The following is a 14985-nucleotide window of genomic DNA, read 5'->3' as shown; positions in this document are numbered from 1 at the left end:
CTGCTAAAATAAGTAAGCTCGTAATACAGCAATTACAAAATTTAGCAAGTTTTTTTGTAATTCTGTAATTCTTTTGAAATTCTTATAGTTGCCTTTTAAACCTCTATACATTATGATTGAGAATGTAATACTATGATGTTTTCCAAACATATAGTCTAAAAGAATTTAACATTCATCCGCTCTGCTATTAATACCAGCAATGTGTATTGAATGTTACTTTTCTGAACTTACATTTACAGATTTATAAACGTACAGATAATTACAAAATTTGTTTTTAAAACCGCTTAAATCAACTCAAATGATGTTGCGATGGAGTTCTCAACTACCCTTATCCAAATGTCAAATATGATTAGAACAAAATACCTGGCTCTTGCTGAATTCATCGGAAATGATTGTCGCTGCACGTGAGCAAAACTCGTACTAGTTTATACACTGTTAATATGATGTATACTTAACGTCAAATAAACTGACGACAACGCCAAGACATAGGCGGAGGCCTAGCGTGGTTAGTAACGTCTTCGCCAACCACGCTCGACGCCTGGGTTCGAATCCCAAAGCCGACATAGGTGTCGATGGTTGTGGGGTGGCGTGATCCACTCACAACCAACCCAACTGGTCTAGATTCAATCCTAGCCGACACCGGGAGATTTTCTGAGGCGAAAAAATCTCTGGGATCACGCCTTCCATCGCATGAGGAAGTAAAACCGTTGGCGCCGGTCCGTTAATCAACGGGTCGTGAGTTAGGGTCCTGAGTGGAGTGGCCTCTCTGGGCGTCGGTGATTGGCACAACAACAGTGGCGGAACTAGACCGACGGAAAACAAGCGAGAGCAAAAAAAAACGCCAAGACATGACTGCTGAAAGGTGAAACAATTTTTCCAGTATCCATGTGGACGACTGTACGGTGCTGCTATCCGAAAAATGATTATAATGTGTACGAATGTTTAGTTCTCAAACATGAACTTTCAGGAAGATTCAAGAATTATCGGCGCATCATTTAAAATAAAGCGTACCATCAGAACTTCCTGATAACCGCTATGTGTTTTCCACTCTTGCCGAGGTTAATAAAGCAAAAACCGGGTGTCCCGGTGAACCTGATCATATGCACAATGGTTCTAAACCTGGCTTGCGACATATCAAACTTTAAGTGTTGGTAGAATGGGACCTGAAAATAAATATAACCCTTCAATATAAACCCCCACTCTGACAAGCAATTTCCCACTTTTCTTTCGTACTTTGAAGCGCAAAAAATCTGGCAATAGCATTAAGTGCAAAAAATGACAATATCATTAATCTGCATGTTATCTTAAGCGTCGAGCTGACCAAACTGCAACACCTTTTTCATATACAATCTTGATCAGCTCAACGAAAGATGACGGACTATGCACGATAAATCGGTTTTGCTCATAGTGACAATTTTATGAGAATTTAAGTCATCAGATGGCAGCACTAACCGTCGGAAATCGGTCGTGTTTAAAATGTTTGAAAAATATGGAAGCTAGATATCTTGTTTTAGTTATCTTTTCTAATGTGTACATTTTCATTGTTATTATAAAATTGTGTCGCTAAAAGAGCACAAGAAATTGAGGATGCATCTATGAATGCAAAATAGTATAAGGATTTGTCGTTAGGAAAAAATAGTCCGTATAAGCACTGATGATGGAAATACGTACGTATCTGCAGACGACATAAGATAAGGGTATTCGATGTTTTGGTAATAGAATTAAACAGAAACATAACCTATTCTTAACATTGTCATTAGGCATTTTCTGTCACACAATTAAATGTTTTTATTTGTTATTGTTGCTGGAACTGCTAGCATTTACACTTACATTATAGTACTAATTAGAAATAATATAATAATAGCATAGCTAGTACAGTTACATTACAGTACTGATTATAAATAATAATAAAATCTCTCTGATATTGTGTTTTCAAAATATATTTTTCTATTGATTCCCCAAATCGCTGCTGAACGGCGGGCGGCGGAAGCCCTTTTCAAACACGGTTTAACTCTCCTTTTCGGCAAATGAGGTTCAACCTGCGATTTATTAAAAGCAAACAGAACTGCTTCGATCATTATTCGTCCACTTTTGCCGCCAACGGTTCAAAGTAATGGCGGCAAAAGCGAACGATTACTGCTTGCTTCCCCCTCGGGAGGATGTAACCATTCTGCCATCACCGCTCGAAGCGGCCCCCTTCAACACATTTACTTTTTTCAGCAACCACCAAAAAAAGCCAATGCCGTTCGCGAATTTTTATAACATTCTCGTGTTGTTTTTCTTTTTCGGAAACTTTTCATTTTCTTCGCCGGAGCACATTTTCTTCTCCCAGCGCGCCCTCGAGCCGCTTCGTTTCGTTAACAGCAAAAATTAATTTTGATTATACGTTTTAGTGTTTGTTTAGAGTGGAAGCCAGTGACTGGGGACAAAGTGGTCGAGAGAGACAGAGAGAAGAGGAAGAAAAAGGTTTTAAATTGGCTCAGGCGTGCTGCGCGGCTACACTCTTTTTCCCATCATCGCGAAGAAGTTTTTTATTCGCGCGAACAAGGGAGAGCGGCTGATCATGGGCTGCGCGGTCGGTCGGTGTACCGATGTGCATTTAATGTTTCGTGATGCACTTTTTCGCTGTCCTGGTGTGTTCTCAGGATTGCTACAGACGTTTCACAAATCCGCAGGCATTAAAGTTGATTCCCGTCGTGATGCTCTTTTTTTCGGGATTTGATTGCGTTCGCTTGTAGGGTGGTTTTGCTTTGATGGAATTACAGCGGCATGGCATCGCGCATTGGAGCGTGTATCGGTAGCTCGACCGCGCATCTCCTCTCTAAGGCCGGGCTGAAAATACATTTGCCCTTGAAAGGCTGCAGCACCCAGGGAGACGCGTACGATTATCGGTATGTCTCACGACGATCAAAGTTCTGTTCTGCGCTAATGGAAAGCATTGTACCGGCCGCATTATCCACAGCTCAGGTGCTTGGTGTTGTTGTTGATTCGCAGCCACTGACGCAGCCGGACACCAAGAGGCAGAAGGTGTGCGGTTCACAGTGAGACAGATGGAATGGTAGCTTGGTTAGAGTGGAGTGGTAATGAGTCCTTGAAAGAAGATGCAGAATCTATAGGGAATTACAGAACACTAAAAATCGAGGCAACAGACTTTGAAGTTTAATTGCATTGTGGGAAAAACTTCCTATAATTTTTTATGAATCATGAATGAATTTCTGAAATTGTTACAATTTTATTAGGAAAATTTGATCATTATTGCAAACGCTAATGCAACATCAAACATTTGACAGCCTAGTAATAGCAGAGAGAAGTGTAGACAAGAGCAGTTGCGAATTTTCATATCGTTCAGCAACATTTTAACTGAATTCAGTTACATTCCGAGCGCTCTCGCTGCTGAGTGATTTTATTTTTAACGATTTTAACGATTATGGAAATTACTTTGTGGCTGCTTTCCGATCAGAGGGATTTTCCGTTTACATCCGTATACGTTCCAGAGCGGTTCGGTTGTGTCATTTTGAATGGCACAGTCAACACGACTGGAAACACTTTTTATCGTTTTATAGTGCTGCGCTGAAAGTGTGAAACTAACTTCCAAGTATCTATGAACTCATTTCGGGTGGTGTGGTTATGTGCCATCTTTGTTGGCATTGAACGAAAATCGTTCTCTGCCTGTTTGTTTTATTGAGGGATACTTGGTCGGTTGCTCCTGCGGGTAGGAGCTCTGGTGACCGAGAGGCTCGGATGAAACGGGCAGAGCAATAAAAATATTTTTATTTTTATTGCTCCCGATGCTGTAGAACAAAAAAGGTGTCTACAAGGGACTAAAACCCCAGTAATTTTGCCACACACGGACTTTGCAGCAGCAGCAGTGACGGATGACACCTAGGAAGCGGAACGCATGCACTGCAGGGACAAGTCAGAATGATTGATTTCAGGCTCAAGGTTAACCGAAACCCGATATCCGACCGAGCACAGATTTCGGTTTCTTTGGTCAACCGAATTTCGCGGTAGTCAGACTGCTACCCTGCTGTACCTAACTGACATCTTGGGGAGACCGTGGTTAATGTATGTGGGCTAGTGGAAGTTCTCCGAAGGTTTGGCTGAGGAGGGAGAACAATTTACAACGTTATGGTTTGTTAGATAATATGTTGAATGAAGATGTGCAAAATGTTGGAATGAAGTTATTTTACTTGCCAAGGTTGTTCGATTCTAATGGTAGTGCCAAGGACAAAACCGGCTACCTTCTTAAATGTGAATATGGTTTTAGGAGCTTAACCGCACAAATAAAGCAATTAAGTTATTTTTTATGTTCATCTTCGGTTGGGTTTAGCAGAAGTGTTCGAAGTATTTTTTCTAATCTCTCGAAGTCTCTCACTAGCAACCGGTTGAATAGATATGACGAATAGGTACATCTTTTACTTCTAAAAGTTCATAAAAATTTGCATCAGAATAATCCATTGTTCCTCACATTTCCATTCATAGACTAGACGAGTCGTAACATCCGTAGATCTTCTATTCACGGCTGCTGCTGCAGTAGCTAGTAGCCACTCGAGGGAAGCATTTTGATTGATTCGAGTGGCATCGCCGCTCGACTCGATCGGCCGCATTATGGAGTCAAGAGACGTTTCCCGTTCGTTTTCTATTTTTCAGAACTCAAATTGACACCAACATCGCCGCACAGCTCGAGCGAGAGTTAAGAAATTTAGATTATTTATTCAACTTGCGGAGAAGGCAAATTTCGAAGGGCATTTCAAATGGTGGCCACCGCACACATTTTGGCACCAGCTGTCAGACCTCGACCGAAGAGAGGCAGCCTTCGTCACGGACCGGACCCCGGAGCTGAACTCCCATAAGTCCCATCGAGCAGTTGCGCTGCAACCGGCAGGCAACTGATTAAAAGCGTGGAAAAAAACTCATCTTCTCTGGGAACGAAGCGAAGAGTTTTAATTTAAAAATAACATTCTCATGTGTAAACTCGTTTTGTTTTGTTTCTGACTTCCTGCATACGCTTTGTGCGCGAGAAACCGATCTTTTTTTTGCCGGGAGTGCATCTAGTTCATGATTGGGGTCTTCGAATTTAATCTTTCAAGTTACAATTGTATGCATATTCAACCGTTGCCCTGCTTAGCTTTCAGCTGTCGTTTGTTTGATGGGATGAAATGAGTTGCAGAAATATTTGCTTTTGACGCAGGCAAAAAACTATATGGTCGGTGTTAAGTCAGACCGGACCAAGTGACATTTTAATCATTTCGAAAGAAACGAGTTTGAAGATTGTTGCTCTGGGAATTTTGAAGTTTTCAATATTGATGCGCAGTTTTGATGTTAAAATTTGGAGTAACTCTCTAACTGTATCATGCAATGTGACAATTGGAAAAAAGAGTGCCGTGAGCTCAAAAAGGACAGGTTAGTAACTGATTAAATGTACTTGGTCCACTCTGATTGAATCAATGAAGAATCATCAATGACTTGGTCCATTATGACTGAACAATTGAACAAATAATTTTAGTCCATTGATCGTCGAACAATCAAAAAGTTTTTAATCTACATGGTTAGCTTCTGAGACATTAACAATTATTGAAAATAGTTTGAATAAACTTTAAACTGTGTTTGTTTTAACAAATCAATGGTAGGAGCGGAATGTTTTAATGGAACAAAAATATGGTTAATTCACTCAATTAAGTTATTCGTAATCATCCACTTTCTCTGCAACTTTGGCCAAAATTGCCGTAGAATTGATAATGGACTAGATGGTTTCCTCGTGTTTTGGTTCTGGAATTTCTGTCACGTTTGGATGTAGTGGCTCAAGGACAGCTTCATGAAAAGTTGGCACAGGTTCACCATTATTGATTAGAAAATAATATTGAATAGATATTGACAACATGCTTTACACACTTAAATGACAATCGAGTCAGCTTCTTCTTGTATTAATATGAAAGATCTTCTCCAAACAATCGCTTGTGTTGCCTTTAGCTTCGTAATTTCATTACGGGCATAAATCTAATGAGCTTGCATAAAACATTAACAAACATACACTTACCACTTATTTCAACCTCCTGAGGATATAATTCATTGGTAAACTCATCAAGTTTGAAGTCAGTATTACTTCTGTAACTTGAACTTCTTTCTGAAATTGTAGGATATTGTGTCACCCACACAAATGACTAACGTTTCTCATTTATGTGTTCAATCAGAGTGGACCATGTACATTTTCCTCATTTACTGGTAAAGTATACTTGTTTGACTAACGGGTAAAGAAGCATTCCGATTAGTTGCCTGATAGTGTTGAAATTCATTTATGTTGACCTCAAACCGATGCTGTAAATTCCGATAATTTCAACTCTTTTCTGCTTAACACATGGTTCACTTTGTCTGCACACTATAAGGCATGAAATCAGGTCATGTTAGTGACAGCAATAAACGGTACAAAAACACATTCAAAACCACGGCAGTGCGTGAAACTTCGAAAATTCCGATGGGGGGGTGCGGGTGAGTGAAAGAGTTCTCTGATACAAAGAAATCCGGAAAAACGCTTGAAAATTCTTCCGTTCGTTCGCTTTTATCAATAGTTGACCGAAGGCAGTCTCCTTGAAAATAAACACTTGGTTCATTCTGACTGAACATTGTAATCGCTTTTCATTGGTCATGCAGACAAAAATTATGCTGTTATTTCTGCTGTTTTAGAGATAAATAAAATCTTATTGTTGCGTGAAGTAGCTTTAAAAAATCATTATCCAATACTATCGTTAACTCGTTTTTTCCAATTTTGCGACTTGGTCCGGTCCGACTTAACACCGACCATATGTATCTTGACGAGATGTGAATTATTCACACAGAAGTTGCCTTTCAATAGTGGTATACTAGACCTTGAATGGGAGACTCCATGAAAATTCTACAGAATTATCGATTACCTTAAAAAATATTTTTTCACCTCAGGTGATTGAATAAAAATAATAATAAATAGAAAATAATTTACCAATTCAAATGCGTGTTGCTGCATCAAAAACATATAAATTATAAATTGAGATTTACATTCTATAACAAATTTTTGCGAATAGCAAAGCCTTGGTGCTACATTTCGATTCGGAACTCGACCTTTTGTTTATTATACACAGACTTCACAGCCAACTGTTAAGTGTACAGGACAATTGCGGGGCCAGCGCTACGATCCTACTAACACTAACAGTCTCTCCCGAGCCGACACTCGAACCTACGACAACTGGCTTGTTAGGCCAGCATCGTACCTCAAGACCAGCTGGGAGGGTAAGGTCTGCATGAGCAACACAGTGCAACAGAAATTTACTTATTTATCTGCCTTGGTTTCGATATATAATTTTTTTGTATTTTGATGCAGAACCAATTTTCCCCGAGTTTGAACATATATCAACTTAAGAGGCAACAATGGCACCATTTTGAATTTTTGGAAAATCGGAAATTTTTGATGTTTTTCTGGCACCATTTTGTTTTAGACCATATATATCAAAATTCTAAGAGTTTGTCCACATATTAGCATCTTATTACCCATCTTTAAAAAAAAACAGATCTTTAATCAGACAAAAACTGAACTCAAAACGGTGATTCCTCGAAACCGGTTTTGGCATAGTTTTAGTATAATTCACAAAGCGAAATATTATCGAGCATCAATGGTAATGCGCTAATATCTAAAAGTGGTAATCAAATTATGTATATTGAGTAAAAAAGTCTCAGGAATTAATTGGTTGGTATCTTATCCACGTAAAATGTCAGCAACTTACCAATTTTGCCCCGATTCCCCTATTTTAGTATTGGCCCCCTATTTTAGTATTGGCAAAATCGATATGTTGCTGACATTTTACGTGGATCAGACACCAACCAATCGATTCATGAGACTTTTTTACCCAATATAAGATATTATTTGACTACCACTTTTAGATATTAGCGCATTACCATTGATGCTCAGACATACTCGATTATATTTTGCTTTGTGAAATATATTAAAATCATGCAAAAACCGGGTTCGTAGAATCACCGTTGTGAGCATAGTTTTGTCCGATTTAAGATTTGTTTTTTTTTTTTTTTTCAAAAGATGGGTAAAAAGATGCTAATATGTGGACAAACTCTTAGAATTTTGATATTTGGTCTTAAAACAAAATGGCGTCGAAAAAGTCACAAAAATTTCCAGTTTCTCAAAAATTCAAAATGGCGCCATTGTTGCCCCATAAGTTGAAATATGTTCAACCTCGGGGGAATTTATTTTTGCTTCAAACTTCATCGAAAAATCATACATAGAAGCCAAGGTAAAAAAATTGTTGCACTGTGTAATCAGTTCGTCATTCATTTGCCAGCTGGTTACAATATATAGGGTAATCGCTCTATTATTCATCACCTATTTTCATCTTATTTCTGTTATTTGTCCAATTTACCGTCAAATTTCTACAGATTTTGAACGTAAATCTATTCTTCTTCTCGATTTTGTCAAGTGGTCGAAAATTTTACGTTGAAAATATGGGGAGTTTCTTTCGGCTTCGCAGTCTTTAAAATGTGAAAAGAAAACGATATTTTTCTCTTACACCGACGTTTCGAATAATATATATTTTTTATCAAGGCTCTACAAGTAAATTAAGATCAAAACGACTTTTAGAAACAAATACATAAATTATGCACATAACATCATTACCGAGAGGACCATTTTCCTGTGAAGTGGTTCTTCGGCTAGAGCATTGATTGTCAAAACAGAAAGTAATCATCCTAACAGAACATCCAAAAATACATTAAATTAGCTAAACATGATATCAAATACAATTCATGCTTCTTACATTATGCAAATTAAAGAAAAAAAAAAACAAATTAAAAACTGTACACTTTAACGAAGCGGAACTCGTAGCACTCTCAATCATACTAAACCATTTTTTCCGTAACCAGCAACCTTGCATGCAAACTCTATTGCGCACAAGTTATGCTGTGTGAAAGGACAGATTGTACATATCCTGCCTGAACATATCGCACAGAGCTTTCTTCGGTTCCAGGATAATTTTTTGCAAACACATACCGAACACAGCACGAAAACCACTAAACGAAAATTTGACAACTTGCTCTCCGTTTCCGTGGATCGAAGCAATCCGCCAACCCCCAATGGTAACACAAAAGCAGTTCACAACGCTACATCAACAACAATTCCACCAGAGACTGAGGTTTTGTTGAGCTTAGGACCGAAGTTCGCTTTGCCATATACCTCCGTCACTGACGTGCCAGTTTTCCACTTGATCGCGGATTTGGAAAATGTCCTTATTTCCAATCCGGATAAATCAGTGCGAGATCGTAATCGATGCAATGTCGTCAATATGATTCAGAACTATCTGCACACGTTTGATTCAGCATCATACGATCCTCTGAACGCATTCTTACAACATGCCTGCAAAATAACAAAGCGCTTCGTCAAAGATAACCCAGACACGATTATTGTTCAGTCTGACAAGGGAAAACAAACCGTTATAATGTACGAGAATGATTACAACTCAAAAATGCTACACCTACTGTCTGATGAGAACACATACAAGCCCACTAAAACCAACCCACATCAGGTTTTCAAAAGCAAAACAACGATTTGGTAAATCGACTGCTAAACTTAGAGTTGATTGATTCAACAACAGCCTATCAGCTACGCACCTTGTCATCGCATTGCCCAAGAATATATGGACTACCGAAAGCACATAAGCAGTACCTACCGCTCCGGCCAGTCGTACCCAACATCGGAGGACCATCATACATGCTGTCTAAATATATTGGACGCATCGTGCGAGCATCGATTGAGTGTGAGTATAATGTAACAGACTCTTTCAGTTTCTGCGAGTACATTAATACGGTACGACTGCCACCAAGCTACATTCTTATTTCGTTGGATGTGGTATCTCTATTCACTTGCATACCCAAGAGTCTAGTAATACACACAATAATAACCAAATGGGATATAATCAAACGACACACGAAAATCAACCTTGATTTTTTCATTGAAACTGTAAATTTCTGCATGGAATGTAGCTACTTCTCATTTCGTGGACAGTACTTCAAACAGATCTCTGGAACCGCCATGGGGAATCCCTTCTCGCCAACTGCAGCTGATTTAGTTATGGAATTATTGCTTGAAGAAGTGGTAGAACGGTTGAATTTCCCACTTTTGAAAAAATATGTAGATGACTTAATCCTTGCTGTGCCCGCAGACAAAGTCGAAGAAGTTCTAGATGTTTTTAATAGCTATGACAGCAACCTACAGTTTACGTGTGAAAGAGAAGAGGAAGGAAGAATTCCATATCTCGACATGGTGCTAGTCCGCAAAGCAGACCAGTCCATCAAAACGGAATGGTATTCCAAACCCATGGCCTCGGGTAGATTCCTGGACTTTTTCTCTTGTCACCCGTTGCATATGAAAATGAATGTGGTTGCCAACTTTATCATGAGAGTACGAAAACTCAGCACAAACCTCCCCCCAAAAGCGATCAACGACATCATAGACGAACATCTTAAGGTCAACCACTATCCTTTATCGCTGCGAAATAGATTGCAGAACAGACTAATGAGGAAGAACGTACAAGATGCCCCAGCAGAAACATTGCAAACAAACCTATGCCCTACATCGACAGATTAACGGCACGCATAAAGAAATCACTGCGTATAGATTTCCCAGAAATTACCCTCGCTACCAGTAATGAGCACACCATAAACCATTTGTTCACGAACACCAAAGATCGGATCGCAACATTAGATCGCAGCAACGTCATTTACAAAATTCCCTGTGCCAACTGCGATGCGTGCTATGTTGGACTCACTACACAGCATCTCAAAACAAGAATCAGCAACCACCGGTCAAACATTAAAAAACTGGATGAGCTCAAGTCAAACGAACATGCCACCAGCCCATCTACTATTGCCAAAATACATCACCTGAGGGAAAACACTGCTTTACTCCAACACAGCATCGACGAGAACCATTCATTCAAGTTGAATGAGGTGTGTATCCTGGATGAACATAGGCGAAAAACAGCGTTGAACGTGTTGGAAATGTGCCACATTATCACGAACGATCATACGGTAAACAAACGCAGTGATGTTGAAGGCTTAAGCACAACATATACAGCAATCATGCAACACGTCAAGCGGAGTACAGAAATGAACAACAGCAAACGTCAACGGTCGCTGACAGCTTCCACTGAGTGTCACACAGCATAACTTGTGCGCAATAGAGTTTGCATGCAAGGTTGCTGGTTACGGAAAAAATGGTTTAGTATGATTGAGAGTGCTACGAGTTCCGCTTCGTTAAAGTGTACAGTTTTTAATTTGTTTTTTTTTTTAATTTGCATAATGTAAGAAGCATGAATTGTATTTGATATCATGTTTAGCTAATTTAATGTATTTTTGGATGTTCTGTTAGGATGATTACTTTCTGTTTTGACAATTAATGCTCTAGCCGAAGAACCACTTCACAGGAAAATGGTCCTCTCGGTAATGATGTTATGTGCATAATTTATGTATTTGTTTCTCAAAATCGTTTTGATCTTAATTTACTTGTAGAGCCTTGATAAAGAATATATATTATTCGAAACGTCGGTGTAAGAGAAAAATATCGTTTTCTTTTCACATTTTAAAGACTGCGAAGCCGAAAGAAACTCCCCTGAGTAAACTAACAGTCGATAAAAAGTATAGTTGAAAATATGGTAAAATCTGCCGATAAATTGATCAAAAAGGCGTGATAAGATGAATATAGGTACTGAGATGAATATAGGAGCGATTACCCTATTGCTATATAATATTGAGCAATTCTCGATGAAACCGTTCTACTGGTGACACGAGGTCTTTCAAAACTGATATTTTTGTAATCAATTAATTGACAGTAGAGCAAGATCGCGCCAAATGACCTATGGTCGAGTATCGACCATTTTTGAAAAATGAAAAATAATTTTTTCATGGTAGATTAATTTTTTAAGAAAAATTCTAATTTGAACATTTTTCAGAATATTTGTATTCTGATGATTTTAAAAGATGCAGAGAGTCATTTTGAATTAAAAAGCTCTTGGTAGTAAACATTCTAAAGGCATCGGTTTTCGAGTTATTTTTAATTTGAGCTCGAAAAATTATTAATATTTCGGAAAATACACGTTTTTCTTAATTTGTCCATGGTTCTCCAGCAAAAACCATACGTTCATTGGAATGCTTGATCAAAAATATACAATTCATTCTTTGACAACAAAACGACTGGATAAATAACTCAAGCGCGGTTCAGGTGTTCATTGCCAAATAAATGAGTTTTTTGAAACAACAATAGAGTTGAAAAAAGCGATATTATCGTCTGATGGAGCTGCCTCACAATATAAAAATAGAAAAAACTTTGCAAGTCTTTGCAAGTTCAAAACAAAATATAACGTCGATGCAGAGTGGCTTTTTTGCGACTTCTCATGTTAAAGGCCCATGCGATGCAATTGGTGGCATATTAAAACGAATGGAGGGACATGCAAGTTTAGCTAAAGAACATGAACATCCCATTACAAGCGCAAAAGAATTGTATGATTGGTCTAATTAGAAAAGTAATGAAAATTCATCAAAAATGTCATTTAGTTGGGTATCATATGAATAATTTGAACAAGGAGTAACAGAATGAAGCAACATTTTCAAAAAAGCTATGATAATAGCTGCCACACAAAAGTGTTACTCTTTTGTTCCAATTTCAGAAAATAAGATACAAACGAAACTGTTTTCAAAAGATGACGAATCATTTACTTATGATGTATATATAATATAAGGTGAAACTAGTTCTGTAAAGTATCTATGTCATAAAAAAATATGTTCCTAAGATAATAAAACTCGAAAATAAATATTTGATTCTTATATATATTTATATCACTTAGAACATTTAACTCTTTTCTTGAGAACCGTTCGCCCAATCGTTTTGTTGTCAAAGAATGAATTGTATATCAAAATCGTTAAAAATCTGTCCACGTGGTATGTGGATGGCCCCAAAAGGAGAACCGAAGTTGCTGTAATTTTTAGCGCATATGCAGAAATTTTTGGCGTTCTAAAAATTTAATCTAGATAACCTTAAGCTTGCTCTCCTGTGGCTTATACGATGACTGGAACCACATTCTAGAGTAAAAAGACTGGCTTGAACTTGTATCGAAAAGAGGTATTCTAGACAATTAAGACAATTGATCGTTGTTTGAATGGAACAAATGTTTCCAAAGTAACTTCCGCAGTAAGGTAGGTTCGTAGCCGCAAGATTACAGAGTCCGCTTTGACTAGCGGGTGTTGATAGGTTCGAATCTCAGTAGAACCAAGCCATTCGTTGGCAAAAGGACTTTTAGGCGTGGGTTTATTCTCAGGCTCTTCCACACAAAACTTCCCTCCAGACTAAATAACCACTGGTCTGAAGCTTCGATAATATAACAGACTATAGCACGTCATATGCTGTTAGAGTGATAGCCTGCAGGAGGATATGATTAGGTCGATAAGGAACTAGTCGCAGTGGGGTCCATACAGAAAGGAGGTAGGTTCATCATTCGACGCAATGTACGAGAGGAGTAACATTTGAACTTTATTTACGCCATCACTGATGGCCCATCAGCGAGTTACAATTTTTGAGAATAATTTTTTTCTCGCTTCTCTACAAAATAAGAGAATTAGCGATAAGCGTTTCGAAGTCCAAAACTTAAGCGACGCTAATAGTCCGCTAACCAGCTCAAAAATTAACGAAATCGCAAAACCGCTAAGCGCGATTAGTGAATTACCGGAATGGTGCCACCATTGTTAGAAACACGTTTTTCTGATGAAATCTAAGATGGCAACCAATTCTTTCTACTTCAAAGGAATGCTGTAATATTCCCTCTTAAAAACAACATGCTGCTTGTAGAAAGTTGAAAGACAAATTCCGGAGAAATAGGTAAAAAGTTCACGATTTGCTCAAAATACAACTTTTTTATCATTTTTCCATGATTGACATTTAAACATAAAAATATCTTTATTAAAAAACCTCATGTCACCAGTGGAACGGTTTCAGCGAGAATTGCTTGTGTGTGTACGTGTGTGCGCACATGTGTTTGTGTGTGGGTGTGTGTGCGCGCGTGTGTGGGTGTGTGTGCGCGCGTGTGTGTGTGTGTGTGTTTGCATGTGTGTGTGTCTGTGTGTCTATGTATTTGTATGTCTATGTGTTTGTGTGCTTACGTGTGTGTGTGCGCGTGTATGTGTGTGTGTCTGTGTGTGTCTGTGTATGTCTGCGAAAGTCTGTGTGTGTCTGTGTGTTTCTATGTGTGTCTGTGTGTGTATCTGTGTGTGTATCTGTGTGTGTATCTGTGTGTGTGTATCTGTGTGTGTATCTGTGTGTGTATGTATGTGTGTATGTAAACTCCTCTGAGTAATGTATAGATGGAAATATTTTTAGTCCTGGAGATGAATGGTGACAGCTCTAGGGTCTTCCAATTTAGGCAATAAAATGTCACGGATAATGCGATACGCTTTGCCGTTGATGGTAATTGAAGTAAAACGGCCCTTTGTTTCCCCAAGCCCGTAAACCACATCACACACAACTGGAGCATATGTATAAATAACACTGCAAATTGAAGTTGACCGATTTTTGACTTGTTATCCTTTAGATTTGTTGATTTATTCCGGACCATAATCATAACCAGAGCCGGGAGAAACTTTCGAATACCAATTTTCGGTTTTAGGTTCTGGAAAAACTTATATCTGAATATATTTTTGAATTTTCTTAAAGTTTTCACAGCTTTTTAGAAACTAGAAGTTGCTATCTTGGATTCCGGCACGGCGTCGAATACCGGTTTCCAGTTTCTGGACCTGGTCCGGGTAGTAGAATGATCGATTTTCAAACTATTTTCAGTTTATATCACGATTTCTAGAAAACGCAATTTATCGCATTGAATTGAAAAATGTTGCGAAGTTTATCCGAGTTTCGCAGAATTCTACAATCCGGAAGTCGCCATCTTGATTTTCAAAATATCGGACACCAAT

Source organism: Wyeomyia smithii, chromosome 2, assembly GCF_029784165.1.
Source record: "Wyeomyia smithii strain HCP4-BCI-WySm-NY-G18 chromosome 2, ASM2978416v1, whole genome shotgun sequence".
Taxonomy (NCBI): domain Eukaryota; kingdom Metazoa; phylum Arthropoda; class Insecta; order Diptera; family Culicidae; genus Wyeomyia; species Wyeomyia smithii.
This window is presented reverse-complemented; position numbering follows the sequence as displayed.